We start from the raw sequence: 13,899 nt of genomic DNA, 5'->3' as shown, positions 1-13,899 counted from the left end.
CTCCGGCGGAAGGGGCCGCGCAATCCGTGACAGAGCGCCTTTAACCGCGCGGCCTCTCCACGCAGTGACGATGACTCTCCATCCAAGATAACATGCTGCGTCCTCCCTAACAAAAAGTTCTAAATCCAGTCACAAATTTCACTTCTTACCCCGACGTGTTCATATTTTTGACAACATTTGTAGGTGCGGTACTGAGTCAAATGCTTTCCGGAAATCAAGAAATACTGCATCCACCTGAGTACCTTGATCCAGCCCTTGCAGTGTGTATTGTGAGGAAAGCGCGAGCTGGGTTTCACATGACCGATGATTTCGGAATCCATGTTGGTTGGCATGAGGAGGTCATTCTCTTCAAGATGCCTCATTATATTTCAGCTTAGAATATGCTCTAAGATTCTACAACAAATCGATGTCAAGGATAACCGGCCGGGCTGGCCGAGCGGTTCTAGGAGCTACAGTCTGGAACTGCGCGACCGCTACGGTCGCTGGTTCGAATCCTGCCTCGGGCACGGATGTGTGTGATGTTCTTAGGTTAGTTAGGTTTGAGTATTTCTAAGGGGACTGATGACATCAGATGTTAAGTCCCGTAGTGCTCAGAGACATTTGAATCATTATGATGTCAAGGATATTGGACGGCAATTTTGTGCATCACTTGTACAACCCTTCTTATAGATGATTGTGACCTACCCTTTTTTCCGAGACTGGGCACGGCTTTTAGTTCGACGGCTCTACGATATATATAGCAGTTAGAAGAGGAACTAACTCAGCCGCAAATTCAGTGTAGAATCTGGTAGGGATTCCATCGGATCCTGGTGCTTTGATTAATTTCAAGAATTTCAGCTGTTTCTCAACATCATAGGGAATAATAGTTATTTCATTCATCTTTTCACTGGCACGAGGATGAGATTGGGGTTATTCTCCTGAGTTTCTCCCTTGTCAAAGAATATTTTAATACGAAGTTAAGCATTAAGGCCTTTGTATTGGGGACTGATGACTTCATATGTTAAGTCCCATAGCGCTCAGAGCCAGCCTTTGCTTTGCTACCGTCAATTACAGTTTCTGTCTCATTCGCTACAGACTGGACACTATCCTATGTGCCACTAACAGCCTTTACAAGTGAGCAGAATGTCTGTGCGTTTTGTGAAATATCATTTGACAGTATTCTGCTGCGGTAGTCATTAAAGGCATCGTGCATTCGACCATTCTGCGGAGTTTCTTTCCCATTAGAACCTAAATTATGCTTTTAAACTTCAGCCATAATTCCTGCACATGCTCGTGCTCTGTGCTGAGAGTTCCAAGTTCGTCATTGATATATTATGACACTATTGACTTTTTTATCTAGTTTACTATGGGTCGCATAGAGCCTATGTTGACTTCCTAAGGTCTCCGTCTTAACGTAATCCACAAAATAAAGAAACCAAATTATTTTTGTATCATTATAGATCTCATAGTACCTATTGTATGACACTATTGATATTTTATCTAGTTTGCTACGGGTCTCTTAGAGAATGGGCTGACTTCCTCTGATTCCTGTCATCACATATTTTTCAAAAGAAATAAACCAGATTGTTTATGTATTAGTATAAGTCTCAAAGTACCTATTGCGTATAAATAAAATGTAATATGTGACATATTTCACAAAAAAAAGGTTCAAATGGCTCTGAGCACTATGAGACTTAACATCTGTGGTCATCAGCCCCCTAGAACTTAGAACTGCTTAAACCTAATTAACCTAAGGACATCACACACATCCATGCCCGAGGCAGGGTTCGAACCTGCGACCGTAGCGGTCAAGCGGTTCCAGACTAAAGCGCCTAGAACCCCACGGCCACACCGGCCGGCCATATTTCACAAAAAAAAATCCAATCTTCTTATATATTATTATAAGTCTCAAAGTACCTGTTGGGCATGTTGAGTACTTAAGGCAGACCTAAAATTGATTCACAATGTGTCATACAACAATAACTTATGTCAGTGTATTCTTTTCATTGTGGGAAAGCTCAGCTATAGTGCTACTCGAATAGACGTGCCATGCCATCTTTTGGCAAAACCAGGAATCAGCACGCTGAAAAGGATCATCGCAGCTAGCTTATAACAAAATACAGCGAAATTACCTATACTGTGAAATTATCTTACCTTACCCTACAATGCAGCAACGCCCCGAAACGGAAGGTTTTTGATCGCCCTAATATATCGACGCCCGCTGAAATGAATTTTTGTGCATGAGTGAACGTAGCTATTAGGCGCTCTTACAACCAATTTCAACTTTTAATTTTTGTCCTAGATCGTTAACTATTCCTCCTTATCCTCTTCTGTTTCTCATCTTTACAAGTAGTCTTATCAGGTCGTTTCACTTTCAGTTCCTCTGAACGCATACGCCTACGTGTTTTAAGGATGTCGCTGTTTTCAGCGGTTGACAGTCAACAGCTTAATCGATCAGTAACTGATCTTTCAATCTTTTCATATGCAGTATATTTTTATGTTGACGACCGGATGACAGTACAAGAACCAGGCATTCTTGAATTTCACTAAATACTACGGCGTTCCAACTTCCCTACAGGCTCCCCACGACATAATCATTTCCAAGCAACCTGCGGAATTTCCGATAATATACTCCAGATATTATACATATTTCATGTACAGTAAACCGCCCATAACTCTTGCCTGGAATACGCCCGAAGCAACTTCCAATTCGGCGTTATCTCCTAGATACCGTCTAGGAAGTTTATGGTCGCAAAACGGGTCCGATGTTCTGTATAGACGGTGCATTACGAAACCTTTCACAGCTGTAGCGAATAGCCTCCAAGTGTTGAGGAACACAGGGTGCACCTGCGTGCCGTACTCAATTTCATTATATTAAACAGACGAACAGAGTGAGTTGTGTTTTATAATATCACTTTTGCGGAAACCATATCGACTCCTTCAGAGGGGTTTTCGACCTCTGGGAAGGTCACAACGTGTTTGCAGTTCGGCTACTAAAGTTTGGGAGTGGATATTGGGTAATTGATCTTTAGGGAAGTGGGTTATCACTCATTGTTGTAGCTATACTTGTTTTTAGGAAGGTCACAACGTGTTTGCAGTTCGGCTACTAAAGTTTGGGAGTGGATATTGCGTAATTGATCTTTAGGGAAGTGGGTTATCACTCATTGTTGTAGCTATATTTGTTTTTAGTGATGCAGTTGTGACGTATCCTGATTTGAAGGTACGTCTTTCAGTGAATGACCGGTCCTGGAGAGATGGGTGCAAGCATGAACGCTGCTGTATCATCGGATGTTCCCAAACGTCGTTGAGTAGTAGGAAGACAAATCCGTGCAATTGCTCTTTCGCTCATTATAAGAGAAAAAATGGGAATCGTTTATCTGCTATTGGATTATTAACTCAGGTCCATTTGTTACGATAGCAGATATTGCCCTGGCACCGTAACATCGACTGTATGACTAGTCGAGGCCGGCCGGAGTGGCCATGCGATTCTAGGCGCTACAGTCTGGAGCCGAGCGACCGCTACGGTCGCAGGTTCGAATCCTGACTCGGGTATGGATGTGTGTGATGTCCTTAGGTTAGTTAGATCTAATTAGTTCTAAGTTCTAGGCGACTGATGACCTCAGAAATTAAGTCGCTTAGTGCTCAGAGCCAATAGTCTGGATTTGGGGATAGGGCTGTTGATAAAATATGGATATATCGATATTTTTTGCAAAAATTGCGGATATAATTCAACGATTTTTCTTACATCTGTATATCGATACGGAACGGACAATATCGACTACAGATATTTTTAATTTATATTATTTTTTTCGCAATTTTCGGTAAATTTTTTAAACTGAAGTTTTTAAATTGTAGTAGAACATAACTTTTAATGTGTAATAGAATACAATTTTACTTTCACTGTGTGAAAGGGTCTTAGTACTTTTTGAGATTTCATCATGTCTAGTCTTTTTGTTTGACTGTGAGAAGTAAATATAGGTGGCACAAAGACGAAGTCCAATTGACTTGGGGGGGGGGGGGAGAGGGGGGGGGGGCCGTCGGTGCGAATGGAATAACAAGACTTCCGTTGAGAAGAAGTAACACACCAACGGCGTTAAAAAACAATTTTTAAGGCAACTAGTGTGCTACTTATTTACATTGGCATTCTTCAAAAACAGTTGCTGAAAATGAAACTTCGTGGTAGATTAAAACTGTGCGCCGGACCGAGACTCGAACTCGGGATCTTTGCCTTTCGCGTGCAAGTGCTCTACCATCTGAGCTACCCAAGCACGACTCACGCCCCGTCCTCACAGCTTCTGCCAGTACCTCGTCTCCTACCTTGCAAACCTTACAGAAGCTCTCCGCTGCAGAGTGAAAATCCCATTCTAATTGCTGAAAATGATGAACAAAAATCTAAATGACAAGACTGGTCTTAAGCGGTTGGCAGAGACGCCTGAGGGGAGATGCTGACGTATCGGGCCTCGGCGCTACCAACAGAACGCGCAACTTTTGACTTCAGCAAGCAATTTTGACCCTGCAGTAGCTAGTTGGCTGGTATTTGCAGAAATGCAAATAACAGGGACGTCGACATGAAGTGTTCCGAACAAATCCGATGTGTGGCCAAACCGAAAGAGAACCCATCGGACACTTTCACTGTACCACTCATATACAGTTACCATTGTTAAGAAAGTGTATATCGCCAAGCGTTTCGTGTGTCGTTTTCCTTTCAATCTTTCTCTAGAGCTGCTATCTTATTGATGTGCAGAATATCTAATATTAAATCAATACTTAATTATACAGCTACAAAATCGGCAGTATATTTACAATGTGCAGCCGATATTTTTATAGGCCGTTACGTCCATATTTATCCCTTCTATTCATCGATACGTTACTCCGATATATCGAGGACAAAAAATGATATTTAAGAAAAAAATATCGATGTATTGGATCCCTGATATTTTTAAAAATATCAACAGTCCTTGTTGGGAGCACTCACCTTGGAGAGCTGATGGCTTCTCATAAGATGGCTGTAAGCACTGTGGGACTTAATATCTGAGGTCATCAGTCCCCTAGACTTAGAACTACTTAAATCTAACCGACCTAAGGATCACACACATCCATGCCCGAGGCAGGATTTGAACCTACTACGCAGCAGCAGCGCGGTTCCGGACTGAAGCGCCTAGAACCGCTCAGCCATAAAGGCCGGCGCTTAACATCACCTCGAGCTATAAATGATTCTTCCATCTTAAGTGTAGTGATTGTCGCCGACCACGTATCAGAGGGCATTGCCAAACTCAGCCACAGGTATCCCTGTCAACGAAGTCCAAAAAGGGTCGATTAGGGGAAAATAAAATTTTCACTGTGCTAGGAGGGAGTGTCCGAAACAACATACTGAGGATCGTGACCGGTGGGGTATCAGCGTTGGTGTGTGGGCTGTTTTAAATATCACTTTTTATGTTTCTTTTCGTACAACTGGATAACTGCGTCTATTAGCGAAAAAGTTCGCTGGTACAAAATTCACTATAAAAAAAGTTCCTTTTCCAATTTGGGTCTATGGCTAATATTTTCAGGGTATGGAAAATCTCATATTATTTGAAATAGCGTTCTAACGGTATTATCTTTAAATTATTTGGTTTAAAAATGAATATTAAATGTGCGTACCACATCTAAGTGCAGTAGAACAGTGTTAAGGGATGTATTGTGTTTCAGGGGTGTAACAGAGGGGAGGGGTAGATGTATACTGCAGAAGGCCGGTTACCTCGCATGGTTTACCACAAAAAGCTTTAACGTCTCATTGAATGCAGATATGAGTAACTAATAACACTAATGCTAATGGACAGATTCGAATAAATCTCTGCACACAGTTTTAAGCTGCTACAGGAGGAATTCATCATTATCCGTCCTGTTAAACAGCTGTCGTGTACTTCCGGGAAAGACAACTTCCTCCATCATGGACGCTTCGTGTTGTGTCAGTTTACAGACAGACAATACTTCCTCATCATTTCCTGTCCAGTTCTCTTACATGAGTAAACAATATAGCTTCTCTGAAATCATATTTATATACTATAGTTGTTTTCAGATTATTGAATATCTACTTACACCATCACTGAAAGTTAGTTGTCTCGTCCCTACTTTGTTCCCACGCATGGTTCAACTGTGATATTGATTATTCAGACATATTATGTTACAAAGAACGTGTGAAATTGGGATCATTGTGTAGGAACGCTATGAAATTTATGAAAGTTTTGTGACGGATGTTGCATCACACGAGACTCAAGTAATGATAACACAAAACAGAATTCAGTGCGGGATGAGCAATACCATTCCACTACATTTCGCTTGATTAAAATCGACATTTGCGGAAATCGAATACCCATGAAACCGTTCCTTTCATCCACATGGAGTCGTGGAAGGTACCACATACGTACCAATGGATACAGTAATTAGAATTTCAGCTCGCGTGCTGGCCGAATTTTAGACGAAGAGAGATACGGCCGCAGAAACTTCAGAATTAGCGTAGCAAATGAGTATCGCCGACGATTCGTATGTGAAAATTATCTCGTGTGCAATGCCAAAGAGATATCCACGGCCCCAAAGGGCGCACATTTAAACGAGGCTTTTATGAGGAGATTAGTTTGGCCGCGTCATTAAGAGAGGCCGTTTCAAGCCGACGGGGATACCCATATATGCCCTCTCACCGCTGGCGAGCCGTTATCTCCCTCGGATGCTGCAATACTCGCTCAAGTTTGGCATGAGCTGGGCGTTACATTTATAACATAAATCTGGTGTTGGTATGCGCGTCAGTGATATACTGTAAGGTCTGGCGTTTAACCCTTACCTGTCTGTAAGGCTGGCGTCCAGACCTTCGGATGCTCTTTCTATACAGTTTTCCTCATATGTAGAACTGGACAATGCCGTTGGTTTTCACGGCTGTGGGATGCCTCATGCAGGATTATTACCGGTGCAAAAAGTTTATACGCAGTTGGCTAGAACGAAGATGGCTAGAGAGAGGGGTGTACACAGATATTTTTCCAAGAGGGGACAAGATTCTAAAATTTCCGTGTTTTATGTAACTAACACTGGAAACGTGTTGTGTACAGTGAACTAAATTTGAGAAGAATCATGCAAACGTTTCTCAAACGTCTGATACTTATCCACCTTTTAAGGTACACGACTACGGTATCTAAATGGCAAACATATCCGTCAGCAATGCAAAGTGTTGTTTTCATACGAATATGGATGCCTCATATTTTGTTTAACGATCTGAAGTTAGTTCGCACGATGATTAAGTTCAGGGTGTCCTACGAACTATGAAAGCAAGCTAAAAATTTTTTTTCAAAAAATGTATGTACGTTCTAATAATGATACACTCAAAATGTTAATTAAATATTTCAAATACAAAAAATAGTCAGAATGATTGAGAAAATTTGGGATATCAGCTAAAACAACTAACAAAAAAGTCGCTTTATCTTTACGTAAAGGGGAAAAATGGGGAATAAAAACTATTTATTAAGTTTTGGTGACGGGTACGTTAACCTTCAGTACTTCAGATCTTGATGGCTTTTTCTTTTTTGTACTGCTTAAATTTGACAGGCGGAACTAAATTTCATAAATATGTGTTTCGAAAGCTAAGTTTTCGTTGAATAGGTAAAGTATGGTCCACCACTACACTGCAGATACGATCAGATAACACTGGAAATCTCCTGCATCACCCTCAAATTATACGGTGGAAACGACTTTTAAAGAGCCAGGGTTGAAATAACGCACTTGTTGTGGAGAGTAATGATTTTTATTCTTTTTATTCTATACACTTCATACAGCTGTATTTAATGTTGTCTATAAATCGCTAGCAATTGCGAAGTGCTGAAAACTTAATCATTGGTCACGGCAGAGTTAATGGTTTTATGTTCATGACTGCCTCAGGGCTACACTCTGCATAACTGGTAGGGACCGGATTACAAGAACACCTTCGAATTTCACACTTTTTACGTTCTTCTAGAGCATAAAACAGTATTTCTTTTCTCGAGTCATGCATTTAAGTCCACGGCTGAATGTACTCACATAGAACGGCGCAGTAGTGTTTTATTACAACTGCTTTGCCCTGTAGCTCTGAACGTAGCATCAACAATTCCATTCCAACTTTCAATCCATCATTCTTGTAATTCCTTTTTGCAGTAACTGGAGTGGGCGTCGTAGAGGTCAGTGAGTATTTGTGTAAACTGCTGCCATGGTTACGTTGCGCTCAGAATACGCCGTCGGTGTGTTGAACCAATACATTTCTGCATCTCCACAAGTGTTTTATGGAGAAGCGAAAGAGAAGCGATTGAGGACACACCAAGGAATCTACATTATTTCCAGTAAACAGTGTGATAAGGAAATGAATTTATGTAGTGACTGCAAATTCACAATTCATACCTATACCAACGCGTTCGGCAACTTTGAAAACTTTAAAACTACAGTGTAGTAGAATCACAGATAATCTTTGCTAGAAGTTCGTGAGAGTTCTGTAGTGAATAAAAAGACTGTATGAGGTGCCCAGGCCTACCAGCTTGTCATCACTTGCGGCTGCTACTGCTAGGAAATGCATAAATGCCGGCCTAACTGCCTAACATCTTCAGAGAATCTAGAATTCTGTTTTGATATTATTTTTCTGAATTTCTGTCTGTTCTGACAGCTACATTTCCGTTATTTGATGTTCATTCTGAATATTCTTACATTTCGATATATGGGACGTAACTCATTATTGCTGAAGCTCTTATATATGTATGGAATAGTACATTACATTTTCTACTTCTGAATAGAAAGGAAATCAGTTTCATTATTTATAACAGATACGAGACGGACAGTGAGAGTGTTGTTTTGTGTCCTCTTGATGATGCGCACCATTACAAGGAAAAGACCTTTTTTAATATGGATAGTATTATCGCATTATTTTTGAAGTTTTATTGTGCAGGATACTCGTAAACAATAAAAAACGCGCAATGATGGTAATTTTTAGAGGTGGGATGTGTCGTGGATATAATACCGGGACTGCAACACAGTACTGATTATCTGCGGACGAAATGACCACAAATGGAGAAGGAAACAAACTACGTAGATTTGGAAATGTTTACTCGCATAATCTAGCAAAGAGCACCCCTGTGTACATGCGATCTGCCAAAATGCAATTGGCGATTTTGTTTATCTACCCGGATATCCATCCTACGGTGCTGGCTAATGGACTGCGTAATCCCATGGGCCCAAAATATTCATTTCCTGAGAACGCTTTCTCTAACTAAAAGTCGTTGGCTTCACATTTGGCTCTGTTGTTCTGTTGCAAGTGTTTACTATTAGTACAAATATTTTTTTTCTATGCTGACAAAAAATGTTTCCTCATATGCAAAGGCATGTACTTAAGTGAATAATAATGTTCATCTTTATGGTCATCTTATCAAATGGAACAGATAGTAAAAAATACATTGTGAATATTATTTTCAATGAGTTGACCAATTACAGAAGACTTTCTTTTAGATAGAAAACACTAAATATGGTAGTACAGTTTAAGTTAACTGAACATTGAAACCGTGAATAACAACCAGAAAAAAACATAGAAACAAACACAATTTAGAAATAAAGGTGAAATAATCGAGAGGCAAAACAGGCACACCCACAGTCTACGAAACTTTTATTCCACAGAGCAGTTTTGACTTAGTTGGCATGTACTCTAGCATTAAGCGGATGTTGCTCAATGTACCAATTGGCTATAACTAAACTTTCGCTACAGGAGACGGCCCCCATCACAAACGAGTGATCTTAGGGCAATGACACTTGTAGGAGACATGTGTAAGACATTGCGGAAGAAAAAGAACGAATAAATCATTGATTTGTTAACTGCTTACCATGCTTACGTTTCGAGTTAAAACCTTGCTCACTGGGACGACCATCCGCATCCACGACAGCCTGGAACCGCATTAATGATTCAATTTCCCAACACAGCACTTTTAGAAGGGCCGACCCTGGAATGTTCAGCTGTCTTGACACAGTGATGATAGCATATTGCATCCAGCATTCTCAGCCACGGCAATAGTAACTTCTTTAACAATTTGTGGTGCAACTGGCCATGGGCCTCTCCCAGGAGCAATTCCAAAATCGCCAGTTAAAACGGAGATCCGTACCATGTTTTTCAACCCGTGTGCAGAAAGAGGACCTCTCCATATTGACGACCTTTCCGTATTCCTTTAATGAGGCGATAATTGTGCAGAGCAGCGGTACTATTGCTGTTGTTTTGATAATACAGCTTTGTGATTAAAATCCAGCTCACCTTGTTGAGACTCACGCTGACTGTAATGCACAATGGTGCTCGTGTTTCTGATGTGTCGACAGAAGTGCCGACACAGTGTGATTTGAGGGGACCGCAATGCACGCTATAAACACACGAAGGATGACGTGAGGTCTGAAACAGGATACGTAATGAATGCTATAAAGATAACTACGTAGCTTTCGGAATACTTAACCTTAATCCATCCTTGTTGTATACATCGTTCTTGATGAGACATGCTTTATACGATAAGTATCAATTGCTATGTAAGGCTAATGGCGCCTTGCTAGGTCGTAGCCATGGACTTTGCTGAAGGCTATTCTATCTGCTCGACAAAGGAGCGAGGCTTCGTCAGTGTAGTCGCTAGCTACGTCGTCCGTACAACTGGGGCGAGTGCTATCCCGTATCTCGAGACCTGCCTTGTGGTGGCGCTCGGTCTGCGATCACACAGTGGCGACACGCGGGTCCGACATGTACTAATGGACCGCGGCCGATTTAAAACTACCACCTAGCAAGTGTGGTGTCTGGCGGTGACACCACAGTTTGAACCCTACGCACCTAACGGCATGTCCTAACGCCAACACAGCTTGAATCCTGCAGCGCACAGACTGAACATCATTTATACAAAGTTGAATACTCATAGTTTTTCGTCTACAACGGCTCAAGTAGCGGAAGTTTGATTATAACCACCCTGTACTGGCTTCCAAATCTGCGCTAAACAGAATCTGAAGATGGAAGAGGTAAGCATAAGTACAGAACTCATTTTAACTTTTTGATAAGGTTAAATAACTCTTTGAGAGGTAATTAGTTTCAAAGTGGCTGGAGACGAACAGCGCCATAGACATGCCCAAGAAGTACAATGTGAAACGCAGAAAGAAAGGAAAACTGGGAGGGAGCGAAAAAGTCGTAAGGCTTATAACTCGAAAGATAAAGTCTAATTCGTTCCATGAATATGTGGACTACTAACGCTTTTGCAAGGATTGAGAAACTTTCTGTCTCTTATCATATTTCCAGGTTCATATCTCTCCTCATACATTGGATGTAGAGGTACAGACTCACCTGGAAATCATTATCTGTCTTTAACACTCATGTATGTATGTAGACTCATGTATATACGCAGACTTGCCTCTACGTATACCCACAGCTGGATTTGGACAATTTATTAAACAGTAGCCCGCATCTCGTGGTCGTGCGGTAGCGTTCTCGCTTCCCACGCCCGGGTTCCCGGGTTCGATTCCCGGCGGGGTCAGGGATTTTCTCTGCCTCGTGATGGCTGGGTGTTGTGTGCTGTCCTTAGGTTAGTTAGGTTTAAGTAGTTCTAAGTTCTAGGGGACTGATGACCATAGATGTTAAGTCCCATAGTGCTCAGAGCCATTTGAACCATTTTTATTAAACAGTAGGTCTAGCGTTCAGAATCAGTTACGTTCCAATAACGTACGGAATGCAGCCGGGTGATGTCTTCGACTTCAAGGAGCGTGCCTCGGAGCTGGGTATGTACACAATATTTTTGCTGTTTGGCCTCATGGAAGTGAAAGTCTGAACGACTTTTTAGAGCATCTGAATTCAGTCCATCCGAATATTCGTTTCTCGATGGAGGAGGAAAAGGATGGCTGTCTTCCCTTCTATCTGTTGGTCAGGAGGAACGTTGATGGTTCTCTGGGTCAAGAAGTTTACAGGGCACTTACTCACACTGACTTGTATCTATAGGCTGATAGTTTCCGACATCCGGCTCAACGTGAAGGGGTACTTCGTACCTCGGTACACAAGATCCACGTCATTTGAGACCCTGAGAGATTGTCAACTGAGTTAACCCCTCTTGAGTTTCATCATATTGGATATAGTGAAAGATCATAAGTGCGTTGTACTATCGACCAACCGTGCGCCGGGTGAGCGACGATAATACTGATTTGTCACCACGCTCTACATTCTTTCTGTCTTATCAGGGAGAACCTCCAACAAGATTAGTCGTATTTAACGGAAATGTTATGTTAAATGGTTTTTCCGACCTCCATCTAAGATCAGGGTCCTTTTATGTTCCCTTAAGGATCATCTTTGATTGCGAAAGACGGGCTTCTACTTTATTCCTGGTAGTTGTGGCATAACATATATTGGTCAGACTATTTGAAACGTGGAGGACCGGTGTACTGAGCATGAGCGTCGCACACGCTTGCAACAGCCGAACAAATCAGCTATTGCAGAATATTTTTCTTTGCACCAGTCATCCTATGGAATAAAACAACGCGGAGATTCTGGCATATATCTCCAGCTGTTGGGATTAAATTGGGAAGTAACCATGTAAATAGTGGTTGTGGTTTTTTGTAAATCCTGCATGAAATTCATCTCTCTCCCTTGTCCAAGAACACAGGGACAGAGTTAATGTTATCTCACCTGTTGCTTGGTAATTTTCACAGTCGATAACATCTGGCGTAGTTGTGTGCTGGCGCCTGTGTTTACAGAGTGCGTGCGTGGGCGCGCTCGTTTGTGTGTGTGTGTGTGTGTGTGTGTGTGTGCGTGTGTGTGTGTGTGTGTGTTTTATGCCTTTCCGGAATTTCTCTACAAAGCAAGGTTTCAGCACAGCTTACTTGCAGCAGCTTCGTCTTGAAAATTACAGGGTTGAGACCTGGCGAAATATCGGCGGCTGCATTCCCGTAACTTGTCTGAACATTGTATGACGCCAGGAGAATGGCTGGCTCTGAGCACTATGCGACTTAACTTCTGGGGTCATCAGTCGCCTAGAACTTAGAACTAATCAAACCTAACTAACCTAAGGACATCACACACATCCATGCCCGAGGCAGGATTCGAACTTACTACCGTAGCGGTCGCTCGGTTCCAGACTGCAGCGCCTAGAACCGCACGGCCACTCCGGCCGGCTGCCAGGAGAAACTCTCGACTCAAAAATAAATTTTCCGATAACGCTGAAGGATTTTGGATAGTTTTCTTGATCAAGAGGAGGATATTGGAAAAGGGAACACTATCCCAAAATTTCCATATTGGGAAGTGGTGGAGGGACCGCGCTGTTTGAGGCGGCATGTCACGGATTGCGCGGCCCCTCCCGCCGGAGGGTCGACTCATACCTCGGGCATGGGTGAGTGTTTGTCTCTGTGTGTGTGTGTGTGTGTGTGTGTGTGTGTGTGTGTGTGTGTGTGTGTGTTGTTCTTAGCATAAGTTAATTTAAGTAGTGTGTAAGTCTAGGGACCGATGGCCTCAGCAGTTTGGTCCCTTAGGAATTCACACACGTTTGAACATTTGATACGGATATTTGGCGTAAAAGGACAGGGTTCTACAACAGTCCGTCTTGTTCTCTGGCGTTAGGAGTAAAAGATGTGGGAAAATAATAACAGCTTTTTGCTGGGGCAATGGGCAACATTGTCCCGGAAACCAATAGAGTTCCAGTTTCATAGTCCGACCAAGATTTTCTGGAGGCTTACGCTGGTCGTCAGGCGAAAACCGCGATTGTAAATCCCCTCGTGCCAGATTAAAACAGTGTGCTGGGCCGGGCCCAAACCTGGAACCTTCGCTTTTATCTGCCAAATTGTCTACGTAATGAGCCATCCAGATACAAGACAGCCATCACAACTTTACTTCTGCCAGTCCAAATTTGCAGTGCCTGTATGGGGTTGACTAACTGGTTCAGATATTAA

The sequence above is a fragment of the Schistocerca serialis genome, chromosome 5 (genome assembly GCF_023864345.2).
Source record: "Schistocerca serialis cubense isolate TAMUIC-IGC-003099 chromosome 5, iqSchSeri2.2, whole genome shotgun sequence".
NCBI lineage: Eukaryota > Metazoa > Arthropoda > Insecta > Orthoptera > Acrididae > Schistocerca > Schistocerca serialis.
Note: the sequence above shows the minus strand (reverse complement) of the source record.